Below are 22,853 nucleotides of genomic sequence, written 5' to 3' on the forward strand. Positions count from 1 at the left end.
CCTCCTCCTCATTCTCTCCATTCCTCTCTCCTCCCCCTCCTCTTCCTTCTTCTTCCTCTTCTTCCTCGCCTCCCACCCTCCTCCTCATTCTCTCCATTCCTCTCTCCTTCCCCTCCTCCCCCTCCTCTTCCTTCTCTTCCTTCCCCTTTCCACTCTCTGTTTCCCCTCTCTGTTCCCCATCATCCCTCCCCTCCTCAATAGCACACACCAAGGAAAGGCCACATGAGGATGTAACAGGAAGACAGTCATCTTCAAGTCAGGAACAGAGTCCCCATCAGGAAAAGAATTTGCTGGCACTTTGATCTTGACTTCTCAGTCTTCAGAAGCATGAGAAATAAATGTGTGTTGTCTGACCTGGGTCTATGGTATTTTGTTATGGCAGCCCTGACTAAGAAAGCAACTGAGATCTCCTTTAGAAACTTGAATGACACTTAACCAGAAAAAGTCAACAAAACGTATGACAACATTCTGAGCCAACTCTGGCATCCCCGCCTCCATTCCCCACCCCCACCTCCCTCTGCATAAGTGGTTACCAAATATTTTCAAACTGCATTTTCCCTACTGAACAAGAAAAACACAAATACCATACTTAAAATAGTACAGTTGTCTTTATCAGGCACCATCATTTTAAGGAAACAATAGTTCAAACAACAACATACAGATTATGTTTTTTTCTACAGGAAAAAAGAAGACACTGAATTTTACATACGAAATTAGCTTTAAAGTAGAAAAATGGTGCCATTCAGATTCCAAGCACTTGATCTGTGACAGTTCTGACCCACAGAAAGTGAAGTTACTCAGTCGTGTCTGACTCTTTGGAACCTCATGGACTGTAGCATACCAGGCTCCTCCGTCCATGAGATTCCCCAGGCAAGAGTACTGGAGTGGGTTGCTATTTCCTTCTCCAGGGTATCTTCCCAACCCAGGAATCGAACCTGGGTCTCCCGCATTGGAAGCCAACGCTTTAACCTCTGAGCCACCAAGGAACGGAAGCCCTCTGACCCATAAAGTCTGCATAAAAAGATGAACATGACTTCCCCATGTGCCCAGGGCCACCATAAAGTTTTCAAGGTCATAAAGATCTCCTCTTGTGACTGTATTAGAGTTCTGTGTCAGACCATTTGGGATATCAAATTATCCCAAGCCTAACAGGTTAAGATAACACTCATTGGTCAACTTACAGCTCATGGGTGAGATGTCCATGGCTGACACTGGTTGGGCTCTCTGCCCAGAGTCTTCCAAGATTGCAATCACATGCAGAATGCGTACATTCTCTTCTGGAGGTGCTAGTGAAGACTCAAGCTCATTCGGGTGGTTGAATGACTGAGGTTGTAGGACTGTTTCTTTCCCTGTTTCTTTCCTGGTTATCAGCCAGGGGTCACTATCTGCTCTAAGAGGCCAGCTGCATTCCCTGCCACACAGCCTCCTCCATCTTTAAAACCAGCAAAAGTTGAGGCCCTTTCACATCAAATCTTTCTTCTAAGGCTTCATCTGTTTAAGCCGCTCAACCAGGATGATCTCCTTTCCTTAGTGTGAAAGTGTTAGTCACTCAGTTGTATCTGACCTTTTGCAACCCCATGGACTGTAGTCTGCCAGGCTCCTCTGTCCATGGAACTCTCCAGGCAAGAATACTGGAGTGGGTAAGCATTCCCTTTTCCAGGGGATCTTCCTGACCCAGGGATCGAACCCTGATCTCCGGCAGGCAGGTAGATTCTTTGCCAACTGAGCCACCAGGGAAGCCCAAAAGGCAACTGATTGCAGACCTTAATTACATCTGCAGAATCCCTTCACAGAAAAACACCTAGGCTGGTGTTTGATTGCAGAGCTGGGAGAAGGGGGGGAGGGGAGGGGGGGAAGGGCAGCGGGGAGGGAGGGAGGGATCTTGGGAGCCATCTTTGGATTCAACCTACCTCAATGCCTTGGCTTTTGTTCACCGCCTCATTATCTTCTTTATTCACAAAGAGCAGGAAAAGATCTCTTACTTCTAATTATTTCCACACGCCAGAAAATGAATCATTTTGGAACTGACAATCTATTCTGTGGCCAAATTGGCGAAATTTCAGAGACCAAAATAAAACCCAGCCTACTCTGAAACCTGTTTGTGCAGGCTCAGGGGTGAAGTCTCTCCTCAGCTATTAGCATCATCAGAAGACCCTAAGCACCCCTAACTATCAAGTGGTGCCACGGGGGACCACAGGGGCCTGCAGCAGGTGGGCCTGACCCCTGCTCTGACCCCCACTCATGCTCTTAGCAGGAGATCTGGTGTCTAAATCCTGACCTCTCAAAGTGTAGTCCTGCCTGCCCAGTAACACTGGGCCAACTTGTGAGCCCAGAGGAAATGTGGACTCTCAGGCCCCAACCCTGATCTGCAGAAACAGACTCTGTCTTTCGACAAGATTCTGGAGAACTGATGTGCGGAGTTGAGTTTGAGGAGCCCTGGTGTAAAGTACACGCCCAAGGACCAGAAATAACTCATTCTGCAAAACCCTGCAAAGACCGAACATGTTAGCTGCTCCCCCATCCAAGCCCGCTTGGTCCCTGCACCGACTGAGCCTTTATAATGACTTCCATCCACGCTGCATCCAGCCACGCGAGGGGAATCTCATGATTCAAGCAGTGATTCCCTACAATCACTCCCATCTCTCTGAGTAACACTTTCCTTGGGTGCCCAATTCTCTGCCTGGTTTTCCCTGTCAGATACTCAACAAGTACCCACAGTGGGGAGGGCTTTGACTTTGCAACTATAGCCCCAACCTGAGAGGCTCACTGAAGTCACTCATGGACCTGACACAGGGACCCCCGCCCCCCACCTTGAACGTTTCCCACCTCTGTGTTCCAGCGGCGGGCACCAACACTAAAGTGAACTGGCTCACAGCTTATTGGGCGGCACTGGTCACGTGTATTACTCCCCTTCCCCCGCCCCCAACTGCTACAGGCCGGAAATGCCTGCCATCCACACCGGAAGTGGAGGGCTCCAACCGGTCAGGCTCACATTGCTTGCGTGCCCACTGTTGGGAAAGGCTGATGAAAACTGTGTGGATGGCCCCCTGAAGTCCCCTTGCAGCCACCCTACTTCCCCCTCTCAGGGCACTCTGGGGCCTTGTGCTATCGGCAGGTTTTCTGACAGGTGATGAGGGAGCCAGGTGCCACGTGGCCTCAGCGCTCAGTGACAGCACCGACTTGCTCTCTCCGCTCGCTGGGCTCCTGGGCCTCGGGAAGGCCTGGATTGCCCCTCAGGTTTCTAATTTCCCCAGGCAACAGGAAGTCGGGGCTTCCCTGGCAGAACTCAGAGCTGCTGGGCTGGGGAAGTCTTGTGGCTTTGTGAGGGATTTCCCCCAGCCAGCAGGTCCCAGGACCTGGGTCTCCAGGTTTGTCGTCATCAGAACACACTCATTCTGCCAGGTTCCAAAGAGCGCAGGCTGCTGCAGGCTGGAAAGGGGCTATATCTTGATGCCTTTCCTTAGAGTGGGGGTAGTTTTCAACAAGTCACTTAACCTTCTTGGGCCTTATTTCCTGGTGTGTAACAAGAAGGCCTTTATAGCATCTCCCTCCAAGACTAGGGGGAGAGAGAAGAGGAATAAGGATTAGGAGAAGATTAAGGGTTGTAGGGACTAAAGGTATGACCTTCACTACCCAACTGCTCACGCTACACACTTGCTATCACACCTCTTGCATCCTGGATGCCCGTGATTGTGAATGGCCCAGCACAGGTAGCCCTAAGCACCTGTAGCTAGGACCATTAGAGTGCCTCGAAAGCACAGTGCAGAGATTCCCTGGTGGTCCAGTGGTTAAGACTACTAGCTTCTAGTGTAGGGAGCATGGGTTCAATTCCTGGTCGGGGAACTAGGATCTCACAAGCGGTGCAGTACAGCCAGAAAAAATAAAACCACAGTCCATGGCCCAGGCAGGCTCAGAGAACCACTGGGTCACTTTTGGGTGTTTTTCTTGTGAGGAACCACCTTCCTCTTCTTACCTGCTTTGCTGGGCCCTTATCACCAGGCCAGGTACAGAAGCAGGGGCTCTAAGCTTGTCTAGTAGGCAAACAAACTTCCTGATGAGGAAAGACTAGTTCCTAGGAAGGTTGGGATTCTTAACTGGGCTTAAACCAGATCTCGAGCGGAGCATACTGACTGTGCCCTAGCTTGGCCTCCAATCCCTGCTGGGGACACCAGGAGTGAGTGGGTGTCTCAGCCTGGCCAAGGACAGGGTTCCCTATCCCTCCACTCTCAGATCCACCTATGCACGGAGGTTCCTCAGAATCCCCAGAACTGGGACCTCCCTAGCTGTCCAGTGGTTAAGATTCTACCTTCCCAGTACAGGGGGCACGGTTTCAATCCCCGGTCAGGGAACTAAGATTCCACGTGCCACAGCCAAAAAGAAAAAAGAAAAAGAAGAATCCCCAGAACTGTTGCCCCCAAAAGAACCTGAGCACTTTCTCATGGGAGAGCATCATCACTCAGGCACTGTGCCCAGGCAGTTTGTTGACATGAGAGGGCATGCCAAGGATAGTGAAGACAGAATTTTGCCTTTATCCATATGGTAATCAGTTCTCCTAAAGCATATGATTTTTCACACACCCATATTTAGAAACTGGCAACCTTTGTATGAGTTTTGTTGCTAAAAAGCAACTGGCCCTTCAAGAATGCCAGTTTGCCTTACAAGGCATTTTTGTTGCTTGTTGTTTTGGAATGTGGCAGTCATTTTCTCATTTCGAGCAATACATGAAGAAAAACATCACCTGGCCAGGAAAACCATTGTAACGAGTTGTGTTTCAAAGTGGCTAATTTTGGATGGGTCTCAGAAGTTTCTAGAGTTCTAAAACAGTCATGCATTCTCAGGTGGAAAGAGAGATGCCTCCTATATCAAGCAGAGGCTGTGGTGTTTGTAGCCCACTTTAGAATGCTTTCCAAAATGTCTGCTCGTGCTAGTGGGTTTCATCAAGGGAGGTGGGGCCTCCTTGGGGACATTTAAGATGTTAGGGGGGTTTCTATTCTGATGTCACCATGATGGGGGAGGGGCTCTGATAGCATTTGTCAGATACAACTCGGGGAAAGTCCTTCACAACAAATAATCACATCACATCTTACGTGATTTTCAGACTTCATTCTTGACATCTGTGTAGCTAACAATCCGTTCATTATTATCTGACCCTGGACGGAACCCCGTATGACGTGTAAATATTGTGTTGGGTTGTTTTTATTTAAAAAAAACAAACCATGATTTAAAATACACTGACTCTCAATAATGCCATCCACTGCACACATCAAGAAAAGTCTGTACAGTACTTAGATTGGCTTGGAGTTTTTCCAAGAGCCATTCTTCAGTCTGGACAATTAGAACACAAACACCAGTGCCTTCCAGGTGTTTCCATTGCCGGCACCACACCCCGGCTCTGGTCTGCCTTTGTAGCTGTCGCACTTGCAGTGATTCTATATTTAGAAGCAGGCCAGGGTGCACATGTCAATCAGAATCCTTTCACCCAGCAGTGCATGTTGGCAAGGGTAAGCGACAAAGAAAAGGCTGAAATGTGCATCTTAGGTTCCTCAGTATTTAAGTCTGTACCACAGACACTAAGCATAATCATGTCTAAGAAAGAAAAAAAGGCCATATTTAAGTTCCCTTTCAGGAATTCCGCTCAATTTTCTGTGACAGCCTGGATGGGAGGGGAGTTTGGAGGATGGATGCATGCATATGTGTGACTGAATCCCCCCAATGTCCACCTGAAACTGTCATAACCTTGTCAACCGGCTAAGCCAGTGCCAGTGCTCATTCAGTTGTGTCTGACTGTTTGTGACCCCATGAACTGTAGTCCACGGGGCTCCTCTGTCCATGGGATTTTCCAGGCAAGAATACTGGAGTGGGTTTCCTCCTCCAGGGGATCTTCCCACACAGGGATCAAACCAATGTAGCCTGCATTTCCTGCGTTGTCAGGCAGATTCTTTACCACTGCACCACCTAGGAAGCATTAATCAGCTATATTCCAGTATAAAATAAAGAGTTTTTTATTAATAAAAAAAAGTTCCCTTTTGGGACAGGATGGGTCAGCATAATTAGAAATCAGATCCAGTGGTCTCCAAATCTCTCCCAAGATTCTGTCTTCTGCACCAAAAAGAATTTAGGTGCATCAAGAGACTTCCCTGGGCTGGCGTATCCTTGCAGCTTACAGGCTTGCCACGCTAAACAGTTTCTCTCCTGGCTAAGGTCAACACTGCATCCCAGCCTGACAGCAGACCCTGGAGTTTGTGGCCGCTGGTGTCCTGGTTCTGCTTTCCTCTAGAAAGGAGCCCCATCACCCAGTGCAGATGGGGGTGCCAGTTCCCATCTTTCCATCCAGGTAACCATGGGCCAAGTCCCTACCCTAAAAACCTCTCTTTTCTAAGGGAGGATAGGAGTATCTTCCGGGGTTTCTGTGGGAGCTGCATGGGGTAATGAGCAATGGTCCTAGGACAGTGTTTAGAGGGATAGAGCTCTCCTCTGGCACTGATGACCCTTCCACTGCTGTATTCTCTAGAATCCACTGTCCTGGAGTAGTTTTGGTACAGCTTTGGGCTCAAGTGTAGGGTGAACCCCTTCCTTCACTTTCCATTCCAAATGGCATCTCATCTTGGGGGGCCCTGGCCCAACTTGCAGACATCCTATCACCCCACCAGGCTGCCACTGGAAACGTTGGCAAAGCTGTCACTCTGAGAGTCTCAAAGGGGTACCATTCTTACCCTGACTCCTGTAGCCCCTGCCTGTCCTCAGGTTTCTCCCACCAGAACTCTGAGATCTGAAAGGTCAGGGACTGAGGCTCATTATCTTCTGTCTTCTCAGAGTCATGTCCACAGTGCGTGCTTAATAAGTACTCATTAGATGGATAGGTGGACAGAAGGATGGGTGGAATGATGGATGGATGAATGGATGGATGGAATGATGGATAGATGGATGGAAGGATGGATGGAATAATGGATGGAGAGATGGCTAGACAGATCTGATAGTAAACTCAGCCCATAGAGAAAGCCCCACTTTAGATGACCATGGTGTCAAAGCTGCTCTCCCTTCCCCCTGGTGGAGAAAGGAGCTCTTTCCTCCTGCCTGAGGCCCCTTCCCTCAGGCCCTCTGCACCAGCAAAGATGGGAGAAACTGGTGGTAATTTGGGTTCATCACAGCATCTCAAATCACTTTTCAAACTCTTGGCCCAGCCCCTTAGACCCTTTGCCAAGCACGTTTCTCCTTGGTTTTTAAACCCTGGGGAAACATTATCTGAACATTTCCAATTCATTTATGCTCAGCTCATCAAAATGCCATTTTACAAGAGCTGTTTGAACTCCAAAAGGTCTGGGAAGCTTTCCCTTGGCGCAGTTACATGGAAAGGCAGCCTGGGACTTCCTGAGTAGCTGGAGTGCCCTGCTGTGCTACAGGCAATGCTCACCATCCCCTCCCACACCCTTGACAACCTGAGCAGACGAATCCCACTTCAGGGCAGGAGGTCAGGTGGGCTCCATCCAGGCCACCTCACCGCACAAATAAGAAAGTACTCCTGGACCCAATTAGGCAATTTGAATCCCCAGATGCAAACAATTTCAGAAAGACTCCTCCTATGCAAACATTCCTTTAAATGCAAACGAAGTGTCTCCAGAATTCTCCAGGTTAGTGATAAAAGTGGGAAGGGCATACTCCAAGATCCAGAGGCCAACAGAGGCTCAATTTCTTCTTCCATTTCTCTGTGATGGGGTTACACGGTTTAAAGCGACTGTGTTCTCCAGCGCCCAGAGCACCGCTGGATTCAGGATTCCATTCCACAGAGCCTGGTGTGGTCTGTCCTCTCGTGGCCTCCAGCTCACTCCACGTGCATCCTGCAGACAGAAGGAGAGCAAATGCACAAGGCCTTCTGGAACACCCCTCTCCATTCCTTGGGCTGTGCCCTATTGCCTACCCACTGCTCCTGCCAGCAGCTTTCCAAATGTAAAGATGAAGACAAATGACTTCCTCACCCCCACCCACTTCTCCACTTTCACCTCAATGACCCCAATTCAGATCTCTCCTGTGCCTTGGTGGGGGGAGGGGGAAAACAGGAGGGGGGGTGGAGGGGTGGAGGGGTGGTACAAAGAAGTTACAAAAGGTATACAAGAGACAAAAACAGTATCTGTGGGGTACGGCGTCAATTTATGAGCCTTGCATAAATGACCATTATTGGGGCTTTGAAATTGGAAAGCTTTGTTTTAACTTGCATGCTAAGTACCTGCTATTTAAGTCTGTCTTCTGGGTCAGGAAGATCCCCTGATGAAGGAAATGGCAATCCACTCCAGTGTTCTTGCCTGGAGAATCCCATGGATGGGGGAGCCTGGTGGGCTACAGTCCACGGGGTCGCAAAGAGTCGGGCACGACTGAGCGACTTCACTTCACTTCAAGTGACTGAGCAAGAGTGAACGTCGACATTCTAGGAATCAGTGAACTAAAATGGACTGGAATGGGTGAATTTAACTCAGATGACCGTTATATATACTACTGCGGGCAGGAATCCCTTAGAAGAAATGGAGTAGCCAACATGGTCAACAAAAGAGTCAGAAATGCAGTACTTGGATGCAGTCTCAAAAACGACAGAATGATCTCTGTTCGTTTCCAAGGCAAACCATTCAATATCACAGTAATCCAAGTCTATGCCCCAACCAGTAATGCTGAAGAAGCTGAAGTTGAATGGTTCTATGAAGACCTACAAGAACTTTTAGAACTAACACCCAAAAAACATGTCCTTTTCATTATAGGGGACTGGAATGCAAAAGTAGGAAGTCAGGAAACACCTGGAGTAACAGGCAAATTTGGCCTTGGAATACAGAATGAAGCAGGGCAAAGACTAATAGCGTTTTGCCAAGAAAATGCACTGGTCATAGCCGACACCCTCTTCCAACAACACAAGAGAAGACTCTACACATGGACATCACCAGATGGTCAACACCGAAATCAGATTGATTATATTCTTTGCAGCCAAAGATGGAGAAGCTCTATAGAGTCAACAAAAACAAGACCAGGAGCTGACTGTGGCTCAGATCATGAGCTCCTTATTGCCAAATTCAGACTTAAGTTGAAGAAAGTAGGGAAAACCACTAGACCAGTCAGGTATGAACTAAATCAAATCCCTTATGATCATACAGTGGAAGTGAGAAATAGATTTAGGGGCCTATATCTGATAGACAGAGTGCCTGATGAACTATGGACTGAGGTTTGTGACACTGTACAGGAGGCAGGGATCAAGACCATCCCCATGGAAAAGAAATGCAAAAAGCAAAATGGCTGTCTAAGGAGGCTTTACAAATAGCTGTGAAAAGGAGAGAAGTGAAAAGCAAAGGAGAAAAGGAAAGATATAAGCATCTGAATGCAGAGTTCCAAAGAATAGAAAGAAGAGATAAGAAAGCCTTCCTCAGCAATCAATGCAAAGAAATAGAGGAAAACAACAGAATAGGAAAGACTAGAGATCTCTTCAGAAAATGAGAGATACCAAGGGAACATTTCATGCAACCATGGGCTTGATACAGGACAGAAACAGGATGGACCAACAGAAGCAGAAGATATTAAGAAGAGGTGGCAAGAATACACAGAAGAACTATGCAAAAAGATCTTCATGACCAAGATAATCACGATGGTGTGATCACTCACCTAGAGCCAGACATCCTGGAATGTGAAGTCAAATGGGCCTTAGAAAGCATCACTATGAACAAAGCTAGTGGAGGTGATGGAATTCCAGTTGAGCTATTTCAAATCCTGAAAGATGATGCTGTGAAAGTGCTACAGTCAATCGGCCAGCAAATTTGGAAAATTCAGCAGTGGCTACAGGACTGGAAAAGGTCAGTTTTCATTCCAGTCCCAAAGAAAGGCAATGCCAAAGAATGCTCAAACTACTGCACAATTGCATTCATCTCACACGCTAGCAAAGTAATGCTTAAAATTCTCCAAGCCAGGCTTCAGCATTACATGAACTGTGAAATTCCAGATGTTCAAGCTGGTTTTAGAAAAGGCAGAGGACCCAGAGATCAAGTTGCCAACATCCGCTGGATCATGGAAAAAGCAAGAGAGTTCCAGAAAAACATCGATTTCTGCTTTATTGACTATGTCAGAGCCTTTGACTGTGTGGATCACAATAAACTGTGGAAAATTCTGAGAGATGGGAATACCAGACAACCTGACCTGCCTCTTGAGAAACCTGTATGCAAGTCAGGAAACAACAGTTAGAACTGGACATGGAACAACAGACTGGTTCCAAATAGGAAAAGAAGTATAGTACGTCAAGGCTGTATATTGTCACCCCGCTTATTTAACTTCTATGCAGAGTACATCATGAGAAACGCTGGGCTGGAGGAAGCACAAGCTGGAATCAAGATTGCCAGGCGAAATATCAATCACCTTAGATATGCATATGACACCACCCTTATGGAAGAAAGTGAAGAGGAACTAAAAAGCCTCTTGATGAAAGTGTCTGACCCTTTTACAACCCCGTGGACTACAGCCCTCCAGGCTTTGCTGTCCCTGGGATTTTCCAGGCAAGAATACTGGAGTCGGTTTCCATTTCCCTCTCCATGGAGAACTTCCAGGACTATGTTGCTAATAATAGTAAGGGTAGACATTCTTATCTTGTTCTTGGTCTTGGTGGAAAGCACTCTTGCATCAAGTTTGGTGCTAGCTACATATAGCTCTCGGTTGATGTTGCTCGTCAAGTTGAGGAAATTCTCCTTTCTTCTTCAGTTCAGTTCAGTTCAGTTGCTCAGTCGTGTCTGACTCTGCACGACCCCATGAATTGCAGCACGCCAGGCCTCCCTGTCCATCACCAACTCCCGGAGTCCACCCAAACCCATGTCCATCGAGTTGGTGATGCCATCCAGCCACCTCATCCTCTGTCATCCCCTTCTCCTCCTGCCCCCAATCCCTCCCAGCATCAGATTCTTTTCCAATGAGCCAGCTCTTCTCATGAGGTGGCCAAAGTACTGGAGTTTCAGCTTTAGCATCATTCCTTCCAAAGAACACCCAGGGCTGATCTCCTTTAGAATGGACTGGTTGGATCTCCTTGCAGTCCAAGAGACTCTCAGGAGTCTTCTCCAACACCACACTTCAAAAGCATCAATTCTTCAGCGCTCAGCTTTCTTCACAGTCCAACTCTCACATCCATACATGACCACTAGAAAAACCACAGCCTTGACTAGATGGACCTTTGTTGACAAAGTATGTCTCTGGTTTTGAATATGCTATCTAGGTTAGTCATAACTTTCCTTCCAAGGAGGAAGTGTCTTTTAATTTCTTGGCTGCAATCACCATCTGCAGTGATTTTGGAGCCCCCCAAAAATAAAGTCTGACACTATTTTCACTGTTTCCCCATCTATTTCCCATGAAGTTATAGGACCAGATGCCATGATCTTCGTATTCTGAATGTTGAGCTTTAAGCCAGCTTTTTCACTCTCCTCTTTCACTTTCATCAAGAGGCTTTTTAGGTCCTCTTCACTTTCTGCCATAATGGTGATGTTATCTGCATATCTGAGGTTATTGATATTTCTCCCAGCAATCTTGATTCCAGCTTGTGCTTCTTCCAGCCCAGCGTTTCTCATGATGTACTCTGCATAGAAGTTAAATAAGCGGGGTGACAATATACAGCCTTGACGTACTATACTTTTTTCCTATTTGGAACCAGTCTGTTGTTCCATGTCCAGTTCTAACTGTTGCTTCCTGACCTGCATACAGGTTTCTCAAGAGGCAGGTCAGGTCGTCTGGTATGCCCATCTCTTTCAGAATTTTCCACAGTTTATTGTGATCCACACAGTCAAAGGCTTTGGCATAGTCAATAAAGCAGAAATCAATGTTTTTCTGGAACTCTCTTGCTTTTTCCATGATCCAGCGGATGTTGGCAATTTGATCTCTGGTTCCTCTGCCTTTTCTAAAACCAGCTTGAACATCGGGAAGTTCATGGTTCACGTAGTGCTGAAGCCTGGCTTGGAGAATTTTGAGCATTACTTTACTAGAGTGTGAGATGAGTGCAATTGTGCGGTAGTTTGAGCATTCTTTGGCATTGCCTTTCTTTGGGACTGGAATGAAAACTGACCTTTTCCAGTCCTGTAGCCACTGCTGAGTTTTCCAAATTTGCTGGCAGATTGACTGTAGCACTTTCACAGCATCATCTTTCAGGATTTGAAATAGCTCAACTGGAATTCCATCACCTCCACTAGCTTTGTTCTTAGTGATACTTCCTAAGGCCCACTTGACTTCACATTCCAGGATGTCTGGCTCTAGGTGAGTGATCACACCATTGTGATTATCTGGGTCCTGAAGATCTTTTTTGCATAGTTCTTCTGTGTATTCTTGCCACCTCTTCTTAATATCTTCTGCTTCTGTTGGTCCATCCTGTTTCTGTCCTTTATTGAGCCCATCATGACTAAAGCAACTTAGCATCCATGCAAGCACATACTTATATTGAGCCAGATAACTAATGATAATTTCCCTGTTTGAAAATCAGTCACTTAGTAATCTTAATTGCCTCTGAAAACCCCCTTCACAGCAGTATCTAATGTTTGACTGAATAGTCAGGGAACAGGAATCTTGGCGGGGAAATCTTTGAGATTATGCCTACCACAGACTTGGAGAACTTACTTGAAGAATCCTATATCTGACCAAGGACTCATACCTAGAAAACAGGCAAAGTCACTAAAGAGGATACACAATGGCAAGTAAGGACATAAAAAGATGATCAGTAAGCACAAGTTAAGACCACGATGAGACACCACTACACACCTATCAGAACAGCTAAAATGAAAACAATGGCCATACCAAATGCTGGTGAGGGTTCTGAGGAACTGGATCTCTCATCCACTGTTGCTGGGACTATAGAATAGCACAGCCACTGCCGTCCTGAGTATTTATCTCAGATAAGTAAAAACCTATGTCCACACAAAACCTTTTATACAAATTTTTACTGTTGCCTTATTTCTTTTATAGTATCCCTAAGCTGGAAACAATCAAAATGTCCTTTAATGAATGGATGAATGGTTAAACATACTGATACGACCATCCTATGAATGTACTAGCAAGCATCTCCAGAGTTAGACAGATGATAGATAGATAGATTTTAAGAAATTGGCTTGTATAATTGTGGAGACTGAAATCTTCAGAATAGATGAGCAAGCTGGAGACTCAGGGAAGAGTAAATGTGGTAGGTCAAATCTGAAGTCAGTCTGCTGAAAGTTTCCGTCTTCCTTGGGAGAAGTCAGGTTTCTTTCTACTTGAGTCCATCAATTACTTATTTACAAACTCTACTGATTTAAATGTTAATCTCCTCTTAAAAGATATCTTTGCAGGAACAAAATAGAATAATGTTTGGCCAAATACCTGGGAACCACGATGTAACTAAGTTAACACATGAAATTAACATTACAGTGGAGTACTACTCAGTGATAAAAGGAACAGATGTTGATAGAGCTTGCGCAGGTCTCAGGGGAATTCTGCTGAACGAAAATAAAATAGTCTCAAAAGGCCACATACTATATGACTCTATTTACATAGCATCTTCTAAATAACCAAAATATAGACATGGAAAACAAATTAGTGGTTGGGGAGAGAGAAGGGGTGACTGTCAGGGAAACACGAGGGAGTGTTTACAGGAGCAGTCCTGTACCTGGACGGCAGCAGTGCTTTCAGGCAGCTTCACCTGTTACAACCTGGCAAAAAACTGTACACACACCTTGTGCCAAGGCCAGTTTCCTGGTTTTGATTCTGGATCATAATTATGTAAGTTTTCACTGGTGGCCTAAGTGATGGCGGGTACACAGGGCTTCTCTGCACCATCTATGCAATGTCCTGTGAATCTATAATGACTTCAGAATAAAAAATGTTTCGAAAAGAAAGAACCAGAGGATTTATAGCAGAGTCAATATGCAGATTTTCAATAGTAAACATGTATTCCACTGAATTGACACATGCTTTTAAAAATATTTTTCCTGTTTTGTTTTTTTTTTACAAGAATGTCCAAAACTTTTCCTTCAGAAGGAATTTAGACAAGTACCAGTGAATGAAGTGATGCCTGTTCACACCTATGGGAGGGAGCCAGGAAGGCAGCAAGACTTAGGATGCCCTCTGCTGAATACCAAGAAGCCACCGAGGTGAACAAACCCCAACTGTGAGGCTCCTGAAGCCTGAACTGCCCACTTCCTTCTCACCCGCCTCTTACATGCTCTTGGGCTTGCAGCAGCTGCCATGATGGGCCAGTGGACCTCCCAAGTGGTCCTTCTGAACCAGTAATTGTTCTTTTCCATTTGTTCACCTTTTAAGACAATTTCCTTTCTTTCCATTTCTATCTAAGCCAACAGCTATAAATAAGTCAATGTCATAGTCTTCAAAGGCCACCCAATCTGTGTCCACGTATTCCTTTCATATGACCATAGTAAGCCCCAGAGATGAACAAGCCTTCCCAAGCAAGTTATTTATAACTATTAATAGTGATAACTGAAAAATACATGTGCAACTTATTTTTGAAGCCCCATAGATTCACTGAAGCTGATCCTCTGGTTATGGGACTAGACTGAATTCACATTGCTTTTGAAAAAGTCTTCAACAATCAAAATAAGGGAATTCTCTGGCAGTCCAATGGTTAGTGTTGCGGGCCAAAATCTTGACGTTCTCTGCCCACCGAAACTGAATTAAAAACATGGAGACAGAGTTTAGAAAATAAAAGGCCGGCTTTAATTCCCAGCAGGTGGAGCGGGGAACACAGTAGGCTCATGCCTCAAGAACTGTGCCCTCCCTCCACGAGGACTCTAGAGGCTCACATAAGGCAAGGGCTTGCAGTCAGGAGTAATGAGGGACAAAGGTGATAGGGTCTTGATTTCTTCCTCTTTCGTTGTTTCAAAGACAGTGTTGAACTGGCATCAGTAACCCAGTAACTGACTACGGCTGTTCGGTGGCTCTGCAGTCTTCCTTCCGCTATGTAACTACACGGGGAAGGGTGTTGTAGGGCTAAATACCAGATATAGGGTGATTTTAGTGAAGGGTCAAAGGAGGAAAATGTGAACTGTAGCTCTTGCAGAATTAGGGGGCAGAAAAGCAAACTTAGTTAGACACATTCAGAGTTAGGAACAGTTAAAGTGAAAAAAAACTAGGAATATTCAGGCCTGCTCACTGTTCTCTTTATCTTCTTTGTTCTCAGGAAAGGGAAAGAGAAAAACTCATTCCTCTTCTTTCCTTTTCACTGCAACATTAGGACTTAGCGCTTTCACTGTTGTGGGCCCAGGTTCGATTCTTGGTCAGGGAACTAAGATCCTGCAAGCCTCATAGAGCAACAAAAAAAATAGCAGCTAAAAAATAAAGTCAAGTCAAAATAAGAACCATCTAGACAGGACCTTAGGAGAATCTAAAGGACCTACCAAACAAGAGGTTCACAATCAACGAGTCCAGTCAAAGGGGTAGGCCAGGTCTGGGGTGACAGGACCAGACTGGCTTATGGGACACAGCCACAGAGAGGAGCTCTGTCCGTGGCGCCCCAGGCCTTTCTCCCCATCCCTCTTGCCCAGCAAGATCTTCATTCCCCTCCGACCCTGTTGGCCAGGTTTTAACTGAGCACCCCACCAGAAGAGGCACCTTCTCTTGAGCGCTCCTTCCCACCTCCCCTCCCATGAGAGTGAATAAGCAGGGTTTGGCTGGCCCCTCATCCTGCCTGTGGTTATTACAGCTGACTCACCAGACCATGCTGGGTACACAGTTCGGAATATTGAAGCAATTCACTTAACATGAGATCATATTTCCCTCTGTCATTACATATTCTTGGAAAACATGATTTTTAATGGCTGCAAACATTGCCAGGACCATCTGCTTACTTGATGTTGGCATTCAAACTGGCAGACAGAGCAAACAGATTTATGGCTACCAAAGGGGAAAGTTCAGGGAGGGATAAATTTGGGATTAGCAGATACATACTACTATGTATAAAACAGATGAACAACAAGGTCCTACTGTATAGCGCAGGGAACTACATTCAATATCTTGTAATAAACTATAATGGAAAAAATTTGAAAATAAATATATAATATTTATATTATATATATATGTAACTACACTAACTTACAGCATTGTAAATCAACTATTTGTTGTTGCTGTTCTTTAGTCACTGAGTCCTGTCTGACTCTTTGCGACCCCATGGACTGCAGCACACCAGGCTTCCCTGTCCTTCACTATCTCCTGGAATTTGCTCAAACTCATGTCCATTGAGTTGGTGATGCCATCCAACCATCTCATCCTCTGCCACCCCCTTCTCCTCCTGCCCTCAGTCTTTCCCAGCATCAGGTTCTTTTCCAGTGAGTCAACTCTTCGCATTAAGTGGCCAAAAGTCGAAAGCATCAATTTGACTATACTTCAAATCAACTATACTTCAATGAAAAAAAATAAGGCAGTTTCCTATCCATTTGAACAAATACTGCAATAATCAAATTATTATCCCAAACCTCCTTACCACTTAGAACCTTAATCTGGAAAGGGTGAAGGTAGACTTTTAAACCTTCAGGGCAGTAGTCAGGTAGAAATCTTCTGCCCATATAGAGTCCATCTTCAGATAGGTCTGAAGAAGAGAAAGGACCCAGTAGTCCGCTGTATGGGGCCCTCAGTAAAGGTTATGAGAAAGTCGGGTGTAACACCAACCTTGTTTATTGCGCATGTGCTAGTTTGCAGCCCTACACAGAGCACGTTGATAGAGAACGGTCACCACTCCTTCATGGCAGCATTTTTAGCCCAAAATGAATGACAAGAGGACAAATGACAGCTACTTACTGGGAGAGCTTAGGTTCAAGGTGGCTCCGTGGTAAAGAATGCACCTGCCAGTCCAGGAGACATGGGTTAGATCCCTATCTGGGAAGATCCCACACGCCACAGAGCAACTAGGCTCGTGCACCACAACCACTGAGCCTGTGCTCTGGAGCCTGGGAGCTGCAATTACGGAAGCTCTCAGGCCCTAGAGCCTGTGTGCCACAACTACAGAACAGCCCCGCTCACCACAACTGGAGAAAAGCCTGCAAGCGAGGGAGACCCAGCAAAACCACAAATAAATAAATGAATAAAGCTATTCAAAAAATAAAAGGGCTCAGATCAGTGTATGGAGTCAGCAAGCAGTGTCCCACAGCGAGGGTCCCTGCGCCCCTGTCCTGCACAGGTACTTCCTGGTCCAGTGTAGCAGAAACCCACCCCTCTCCATTGCTGGCTGTTCCTGAGAAACTTCCTCCAGCTTCCATTGTTCTCCATCTCATATCTTCCAGTAAAACAGGACGCTTGTGTTTCCAGAAAGTGGTCACAAGAATACCTCCAATCTTACCTGCTGTCCCTGAACCTGGCATTCTTCACCAAGAGGTGGGATCTAAGTCCTCTTGCCTTGATCCCGACCAGCCGGGAACTTGTTTACCGTCAAGAGTGTAGCAAAAGTGTCGCACGCGGTTTCCAAAGCTAGCTCATAGAATCTGAGGCCATTTCTACCTGCAGCTGGGATCCCTGAGCAGGATGACCTCACTGAGGCCCCCATGCTGAGGCGATGCTCAGGCCATGCATAGGGTTCTGGCTGAAAGTCCCACCTGACAGCAGCAGCCGCCGCAAACACAGGCAAGCCTTTGGATGGTTCTAGGTCTCAGCCTGTCTGAGGCCCCAGCTGAGGCCCCAGACATCGTGGAGAATGGCCAAGGGGGCCGATGCGGCTCATGAAGTGTCACGACAACAAGGACATGGAGGACAAGCTCTCTGATGAGTGTTGCCACTTTGAAGAGTATTTGTGAATAGTCAGTGCTCAAGAATTTCCCTGAAAGAAACTTGAAAATGAAGACAAAATAACCCAGAACTCACAAAGCTCAAAGCTCTGTGGAAAGGCTGGATCAGGGAATTGGTTGATCCCAGAGGCCCAACTGGAGAGTCCCAGCATGACCACCCAAGTGAAGGTCAAGGGAGAGTTGGGTCAGCTAAGCGCTGGCCCCTAAGTCCCCAGGTGGCTGTCAAGAGAGACCGGTTCTCCTCCCGTTGTGCATGCCCTCCAGAAAGAGAACAGAGTGGCCTTGGCTCCTCCTTCTAAGGGGTGAGACTCACGAGGCGGGCGCGCGGGTCACGAGAGCATCATCGAGAACAACGTGGCGGCCACTTTCCTGGCACGCGTGGCCCCAGGCTTGTCGGGCTCTCACCGGCCTCCCCACTCAGACGTGACTCGGCCAGTCTCTGGGTTCAGGTCAGCAAGTTGGATGGAGAAAAACAAAGGGTTCAACCCAATCCTCCAGGAAGCGGGGAAGAAGTTCCTCCCCTCAAGGTGACCTTGAGAAGAGGGGAAGAAAATTCCCACCTAAACGTCATATTAACGTCCCAGGTGGCTTGGTGGTAAAGAATCCACCTGCCCATGCAGGAGAAGCAGGAGACGTGGGTTCAATCCCTGGGTCAGGAAGATCCCCTGGAGGAAGAATTAGCAGCTCACTCCAGTGTTCTTGCCCGAAGAATTGCATGGACAGATGAGCCTGGCGGGCTGCAGTCCATGGGGTCGCAGAGTCAAACACGACTGAGAGTGCATGCATACATCAGACGTCATCTTAAAGGATCCGGGGTACAACTGGTCCACCATTCCCCACAAGGCGTCTGTGTTAAAGTTGTTTTTACAGTGCACTCTGAGCTCACTGATGCTCATAAGAGAGACCCAGATAGTGAAGAATGTGCCCCATGTGTCCACAACCCAAGACCTGCTCAGAGAGGGGACACTGGCTCAAGCTGGGAGCGTCTGAGCAGGGCCCACTGGTCCCCATTCTCTCTGAGGCCAGGTCAGACATGGCTCACCTCTCCCCCGGCCACACGCTGCTTTGCACAAAGTGAGCGCTCATCCTGGTGGAACACTGACTGGGGAGGAAGACGGAGGCACTGGACATGGTGGGGGTGGGGGTGGAGGGAATGTGCTGCCCAGCCCCGGGATGGGGAGGATTCATGGAGAACACACAGCCAAGCTCAACCAGACACACCTTGGTTTTCTTGGAAGCCAGTAAGACACAGGAGAAAGGGGCTTGGCACTCCCCTGGACGCTCCCCTCCTTCTGCCCCATTTCTGGGCACCAACCCTCCAGGCTTTGTGTTCAAGTCTGGTCTTAGATGAGAAGGTCAGGCTGGGCAGGTAAGTGCCAAATAAGCAGATTGGAGTCCCCGTGTTCCTAGAGTTGCTGCCGGATGGAAAAAAAAATCCAAAAGAATAGGATTTTTTAAATATTGGCCGTTCCTGAGGACCACTTCCTCCCCCATTTCTCCAGGAAGGCCTTTGGGCCCCGGGGAATATGACAGCAGCTCGCATTTGACTTTCTATCTCATGTGTTACCAGCGGCAGCAACACCCTCTGGAGGCTGGTGCAGCTCCCCTCGAGCATCCCCAGTGGCTCAGTGGTGAAGAAGCCGCTTGCAATGCAGGAGCTGCAGGAGATGAGGTTGGATCCCTGTGTCAGGAAGATTCCCTGGAGGAGCATGGCAACCCATTCCAGTATTCTTGCCTGGAGAATCTCATGGACAGAGGAACCTGGCGGGCTACAGTCCATAGGGTCACAAAGAGTCGGAGAGCACAGAACTGAGCACGCACACACGTGCAGTTCCCCTGGTATAACAGGTGCTCCATCAATGCCAGTCAAATCAAAGAAAAACTTGGGAGGCACTCTTGCGCATTTTAAGACTCTTGTCCACCTCTGGGCCTGAGCCTTTGGGTTTCAGGGTTTTCATGGTCCCCACTAGCATGACAAACACCTCCTGAGTGGCCAGAGACTAGCAGACCATCTCTGCACTAGATGAGTGTGGTCTGTGGGGCAGAGGTCTCACTCAGCAGCCTCACCCACAACTTGGAAATCTACCGGGTCCCCAGCACCTGAGAAATCTCCAATCTTTCCAAAGGCCTTTTGCACTGTAGCTCGTTCTGGCTTCCTTGCCTGGTGGATGAGCCTCTGCCCCTCCCCACACACCCTCAACACACAGTCCCCTCTCCTGACCACAGGCCTTGGAGGGACAGCTCCCCCTGAGCATGAGAATTTCAGAGACAGAAGGAATCTCTCATTTGCTGCAAAGGCAGCTTCCGGCCGGCACTGGGCTTCAACCTGATGGAGTTTCACCCTCTGGTGAGGAAGGGCTGGGGAGAACACTTTATCCACAAGCTGGCATCCCCTCTCCCCACTCCTGGCTCCAGGTCTGTCTCCCACAGGAAGTCCATCCAGCCAAGGAGGGCACCCAGGAACCCCAATCTGATGGTTTAAACTTTCTTGATTGCACCCCTCCAGGTCCCCTCAATAATTTTATGTGGGAAAAGAAGGTAAAAGATGGCCCTGACAGAGGCTGTGTTGCACCCAGCATCCCACCCTGCACTGCCTCTTACCTCCCAAATAGGAAAGAATGAAGTCATCCAGCTGCTATGCATCAGGCAAATTCAAGGACTGTGGACACAGCAAGAAAGAGAGCAAAGGCGACTGGGAGCAGCTGTTTCTCCCACTGCAGCGCCATCTTCCTCGGAAATGACATTTATTTCTAACAATCCCGAGCCTCTGACTCACCGGCTGCCTGATTCTTCCTGCCAGCTGCAAATTTTTGAAGCTCTTTGTCATCAACAGGAATGTCCACGATTGCTCGTGGTCCCCACAGCCTTGGGGCCTGGCTTGGTGGCAGAATACCGGAAAGGGACATGTTGGATGGTCATGGTTTGGCAGACCAACCACCCCTGCTCCGAGCTGCAGATGAAAACCCCAGTCTCGCAGAATCTCACATCTAAGGGCCACAGATCAGCTATAAGGCAGGGACAAGAGGATGGGGCAAAAGGAGGACACTTGGGGCCACATTTAACTCTTCTTGATTTTTTTAAGGCCCCTCATCTTTTTCTATCAGATCCCAGACACCTCCAGTCCCAGAATCGAAGGGTGTGCCCTTCCCCTTCACAAGTCTGTGAACAGAACAGACTTGATTGGAGCCAACTGTTCTCCTTTCTGAAGATCTGAGCTGGAAAGCCTCACATCCATTCTTTCAGGCTTTCAGGGAAGCTGAAGGCAACCGCAGCCTGGGAACAGGGGAGGTGGTGGAAGTAGGGGAGTCTCCCGGTACCCCCGATGCAGAGCGCATGCGAATGGACATCAGCAGATGTGGAGATGACGCAGTGTCTGGCCAGGTAGAAAGAAAACCCAGAGCAGCGTTTGGACAAATGTGCTACCTTGATTTCCATCCAAAAAGCAACAGAACTCAAGGTGAGAGCTGTCAGCTCATCCAGGTGGCAGGTAGAAAATCAAGGCCAAGGTCAGAGCGCACGCTTCCAAAGTGGGCACTTGCTCCAGAGGGATCCGTGGGGATCCGACGAGTGAGCACTGCAAACTTCTCAAGCCACTGGTTACTCTAAACGCACCTTCCCCTTCACGAACATCGCAGGATCTGGGGTTTAAGACAGCGTCAGTGCCCAGGGACGCCCCGTCTGTCTAAAGGGTTTGCTGGTGGTGCCCAGTTCTCAGGTTACCTATTCGTGTCAACCTGGGGCAGCCGTGGGACTGGGACATGAGCAAGATGGCAGTATTTCAAACAGACACCCAAACACCTGTTTTTCTTGTGAAGTAAAAACAAGTTAATAGTCACACCAAAACCATGAAGAAAACCACAAGTGACCCAAGGATTTCTGACTCACCCCCAGTCTGAGTGCTTTGTGACATTCCACCCAAAGCCGTCAGCCACCTTCAGGGGCACAGGAGCGCCAGTCAGCAGTCCTTCTCTTTCCCTGACTGGGGGTGAGTACCCACGTGTGCCTGCTCCCAGACGGCTCTTGCTTTCAGATTTTAAAAAAAAAAAAAAGAAAGAAAGAATAAAAGAACAACAGCCAAAAAAAAAAAACCACCCAACTTTCCCTTAAGCTCAAGTGACTAAGACAAGCTGGCAGGGACCCTCCCTCAGACCATAATTGTGGGAAACCTCTTGCAAAACAGTGTTCTCTGTAAGATAAACTGTGTCTGTTCCCAGCAGCCAAGTGCCACACCTGAGAGAACCAGTGAGAGGTTTCCTTTAAGAAAACGTCGAGAAAACATTGAGAAAGCTCACTCTCCTACGCACCAGGAATAGCTGTGAAGACTGACTTTCACAGCCTGAGAAATACACTTTTGTGTGTGTGTGTGTCTTTTAAAAAGTAAATATTCAGCACAACATTCCCCCAATTCTGGAAACTTGTGTCAGCAAGCTCTAACTCAGTCTGGGACCCCCACGAGCAGAGGGTCTAGCACATGCCAGACACAAGTCAAGGCCCTTTTCTGGCGAGCAGGGCCCTGCACTAGCCACGAGTCCGGCGTCCACCAGCCAGGCCCCAGAGCTCTCCTGGACTTGCCACACTCCGTGTACACAGCTCAGGGCATGTGGGCACACCTGCGGGGAGCTGGGCCCAGCCCCCAAGCCCAGGCTGCCTTCCTCAGGCGGGGCTACAGGCTCACTGCGCCATGAGGTTGCCTGTTCCCCACGCCGCCCCCAGGGAGGGCAGCGGGGCGGGGGAGGACTGGGACCATCTACCATTCATTTCCCCCTCGGGGTCCGACCAGAACCTTGAGGTGGCATAAGAGGGGACAGCCCCACCTCCACCTGCCCTCTGCCCAGCACTGCTTTTGGGTGCTGAGACCCTCCACCCAGCTGCCCTACTGTGGCTACTCTGGTTTTGGGCCCCTGGGGGCTCGCGGGGGCCCAACCCACTCAGACTCCCAGGGGCCTCCCCTTACGCCAGCGAGAGTCGGGTGCTCAGGACCTCGCAGCTCGAGGTAACAGCTGGGACTCAAAGAAGAAACAACGCGCAGGCGTATGGAGCTGTCTGGAGCCCTGGGTGAGCAGGGGCCGGGGGTCAAAACCCCACCTGCAAGAGGTACCCCCCTAC

The 22,853-nt window shown here is 48.0% G+C and overlaps 1 long non-coding RNA gene across 1 annotated transcript; it reads right to left on the bottom strand.

Annotated features, from left to right (window-relative positions):
• Window positions 1-589: 589 nt before the first annotated feature.
• LOC114113961 (uncharacterized) lies at window positions 590-22,582 on the bottom strand. Its single transcript, XR_006059563.2, has 3 exons — window positions 20,349-22,582; window positions 18,969-19,405; window positions 590-7,835 (listed from the first exon to the last, which is right to left on the bottom strand). It is a non-coding gene; the product is annotated as an uncharacterized LOC114113961 (long non-coding RNA).
• Window positions 22,583-22,853: the final 271 nt, after the last annotated feature.

Source organism: Ovis aries, chromosome 3 (assembly GCF_016772045.2).
Source record: "Ovis aries strain OAR_USU_Benz2616 breed Rambouillet chromosome 3, ARS-UI_Ramb_v3.0, whole genome shotgun sequence".
NCBI classification, from domain to species: domain Eukaryota; kingdom Metazoa; phylum Chordata; class Mammalia; order Artiodactyla; family Bovidae; genus Ovis; species Ovis aries.